The sequence below is a fragment of the Coenobita brevimanus genome, chromosome 3 (genome assembly GCF_032717465.1).
Source record: "Coenobita brevimanus isolate Jiangsu-jjx chromosome 3, ASM3271746v2, whole genome shotgun sequence".
Classification (NCBI taxonomy): Eukaryota; Metazoa; Arthropoda; class Malacostraca; order Decapoda; family Coenobitidae; genus Coenobita; species Coenobita brevimanus.
In genome coordinates this window covers 4,358,943-4,363,092 of record NC_136956.1, presented here as the reverse complement: position 1 = coordinate 4,363,092, position 4,150 = coordinate 4,358,943, and positions in this window count along the sequence as shown.

The window sequence follows — 4,150 nt, the reverse complement described above, 5'->3', positions numbered from 1 at the left end:
GAAGCTCCCTGTACTGTTGTTTGCAGATGATACTGTGTTGTCAAGTGAAGACGAAGGGGAGCTGCAATACTTGGTGGATGAGTTTGGGAGAGTGTGTAAGAAACGGAATTTAAAGGTGAATGTAGGGAAGAGTAAAGTTATGGTCTTCGAGAGAGATGAAGTTAGTGAATGTACAGTGAGGTTGGATGATGAGGAAATGGAAAATGTGAGTGGGTTTAAGTACAGTACTTGGTTAGTGTGATGAGTAAGGATGGAAGTTTGGAGGGTGCAGTGCTTGAAAGGGTACAACAAGGAAGAAAGGTTGCTGGTTCCTTGACGGCAGTGATAAGAAACAGGGAAGTGAGCATGGAAGTGAAAATGTTATTACATGACAGTATTGTGATACCAACTCTGACATATGGAAATGAAGCTTGGATGTTGTTGGAGGGACACAAGTCAAGAGTGAGAATAGTGGAAATGATTTATTTGAGAGAAGCCTGTGGAGTCACATGGAGAGACAGACTGACAAATAAGGATGTGAAGGAGCGTTGTGATGTGGATGTGGATATGATAGGAAGCATTAGGAGAAACACACTGAGGTGGTTTGGCCATGTGGAGAGGATGGAGAGTGAGAGACTGTCAAGGAAAGTGTATATGAGTGAGGTGGAGGGGGAAAGAGGGAGAGGCAGGCCAAGGATGAGATGGAGGGATGTAATGGAGAGGTATATGAGAGAGGGGGGTGTGAATTGGGAGCATGGCAGTAAATTGGCGGGAAACATGGTGACGTGGAGGCGATTTGTTTGTGGCCACCCCGTATAAGGGATTAAGGCATCTGGCAATAGATAGATAGACAGACAAAGGAAAAGGGGAAATAGAAGTGTGTAATAATCATAGAGGCATTTGTGTTCTAACTGAAATAGGAAAAGTTTAAGTAAGATACTTGTTGACAGAGTCAGGGAAATAACAGAGGAATTAGTTAGAGGAGAACAGGGAGATTTTAGGAAGGGAAGAGGTTGTGTAGATCAGATTATTCATTCTTAGGTCTTTAGTGGAAAAGTTTCTAGAGGAGGGAAAGAAGTTGTATGCGGCTTTCATGGATTTGGATAAAGCTTATGATAGGGTGGATAGACAAGAAATGTGGAAAATATTAAGGATGATTATGGAGTCAATGGAAGTTGTTGAATTCTGTGAAGAGTATGTAGGAGGATGCTAAGGCTGCAGTGCGTGTGGACAGTGAGCTGAGTGAATTTTTTTTTTTTTTTTATCTGAAGGTTGCATTGAAACAGGGATGTGTCATGTTTCCATGGTTGTTCAATCTGTATATGAATGGGGTTATAAAATACGAGGGAGGGCAATGGATGTTGGAGTGTCCCTAATGAGAAAGTACAGCGTTTCGAAACTTCCTTCACTTTTGTTTGCGGATGATACTGTACTGAGAAGACGAAGGGGAACTGGAAGGCTTGGTGAATGAGTTTGGGAGAGTGTGTAAGAAACGGAAACTAAAGGTGAATGTAGGGAAGAGTAAAGTTATGGTCTTCAGGAGTAATGAAGTCACTGAATGTACAGTGAGGTTGGATGATGATGAAATGAAAACTGTGATTGCATTTAAGTTCTTGAGTTATGTGATGAGTAAGGATGGAAGTTTGGAGGATGAAGTGCTTGAAAGGGGACAACAAGGAAGAAAAGTCGCTGGTTCTTTGAAAGCAGTGATAAGAAATAAGAAAGTGAGCATGAGTGTAAAAAAGTAAATGTAAAAAAAGTCGCTTCATGATAGTGATATTATAGTACAGCTAGGATGTCTCCGAGGAATCGTGCTCTCCCGCAGCCGAGGATGTTGAGGACCAAGGAGCTGCAGTACAAGAGGTTTGTGACAGTTTCGCGGGAGAAGTGCATCAAGATGAGTACAAAGACATTCCAGGAGGAGTGGACTGTGTGGAGGCGCAGGAACATCATCAGACGCGGCATAGGAGACACCCTGATAAGTTGAAGGATTATTTTGTGTATAATTAGATGTTAAGTTTGGATTAAGGATTATGTTTGCATACACTATGTAGTTTTGTCGGGTCAACAAAAGGACTAGGGAGGGGGTAGTGTTGAGAAGCAGGATTTGCCAGTTAGGTAGTGCTGGAGTATTCCTAATGATTCTCAAAGTTTTCCGCTACATATTAGAGTTGCCAGTTAGGCTGCTATTTGTGAGAGAAGGTATTTTGTAACATTGTACATTAATTTTTGTGCTCTTTTTCTCTATAATGTTTTATGTGATTCTTTGTAAAGTTATGTAATTTTATCTCAGTTTGTATGCTAAATAATTCAGAGTGTTATATTGTGTCAGAAAACTCTGGATATTTTGGATGCCTCCGGTTTGATAACGGTTGCTTCCTCGAGAATATAGTAGATTTTTCTAGAATATAGGAAGCTTATATACGGATGGGGAAGAAACTTAAGCAGCTTCAGTTCAGTTTGAGTTTAGTTCAGTATCAATGCAGTGTAACCACATATTGTATAGCTCCAGTACTTGTGAAAACAGTGAAGTGTTGTTGGCAAGTATTAAGTGTAATTGCAGTTTTTTTTTTTTTTTTGTGACCTACTCTGGGCATAGGCTTCACAGCCTGTTCCCAAGGCCCAGTAGTCCTCCTACATACCATACACATCTACATGTCACCACTTCGGCGCTAACACCCACCGTCCATATTGAATACATGCTAGGGCTGTCTCATACAGGACTGGTGTATTGGTATTAGCGGGGGTATTTTTATGACATGTCGGCGGGTCTCCTGGTAGATCAGTAAAGCCTGCTATTATGAAATTCAAATCCTTAAAATGTTCCCTGCCCCAGCGGGGATTTGAACCTGGGTCCGTTAGAACTGCAGGCCACCTCTCTACCGACTGAGCCACCCCAGTGAAGTTAGCAAGCATTAAGTGTAATTATTAAGAAAATAAAGACACTGAACTTAAGAAGCCATTGTTCATTTGCTACACCTTAGCTGACCTCGTTGATGCACACCAAAAGGCTGCCTTTAAGAACAACTCACTGGGCAACGTCCTTCCTTTACTGAACTACTGCTGTTGGAGCTCGTGGCACTGTGGGACGGGGACTTAACACTGCCATTGACGTTAGACTTATCAGACAATAATTCGACGCAACTGCTATGTCACGAATTTAAGAAGTGGACACTACGTTTATGGTCTTCCACGCCTCTGGAACTTCTCCTGAATTTAAAGAATCATTAAAATACGTAAAAGTGGCTGATATGTCATCTTTGGTTTCCTTTATAATTTTTGCATATATGTCGTGCAGACCTGGCGATTTGGTTTTTTTTTTTAACTTATTAATTCCTTTCAATACGTCCTCTTTACTAATGATTATTTTACTAAGAATATTTTCCGTATTATATCACCGTAAATATTTGCTGCTTGAGGGACCAGGTCTAAATTTTCTTTGGTAATGTTACCTGGTTTTGTTCTGAGAGGTCCTATCCTATCTTTATTTTTCGTACGGTGGCCTACATTTGGTAAAAACTCTTCAGGTTTTCTTTTGATTCACTAGCAACCTTAATTTCATAGCCTCGCTTTGCTTTCTGTATCTCCCTCTTTACTTCTCTTCATAATCGCGTACCAGTTACGTAAGTGTTCCTTCCCACTTTTTATTTAGCTATATATTCCTTTCCTATGGCCTATGAGAGATTTCAATCTGTTGCTTAACCATCTTGGTTCTAAATTATTCGTTCTAAACGGTAAGGGATATATTTATCTTGGCCTCTGTGTGTTACATTTACTAACTCATATTCAAGCAGCCGTTCGGCCAGCGAGAAATTTTCTCACTGGCCGAACGGCTGCTTGGTACCGGACCTGAGTTTATGTCTATCAGCTGAACTACACTTCCACCTACAGTATATATCCTGTCCCTCATCTATGACCTGATGCACCCTCCCACCTATATCCTGTACCTCACCTATGACCTGAGCTTCCCCAGTGACCTGGCACATACTCCCACCCAGTTACTGCCCCTCTCATATGACCCGGGGTTCCCCCGTGACCTTACTCTCCGTAAGGTATCTAGTTTCTCCATGCGACAGTTCTAAAATGAGCTTTTAATCCATCAAAATCTCATAGACAAAAATTAGGAACGGTCAAGGGATTTTCAGTAGCTATGACATCCCAAATAAAATTG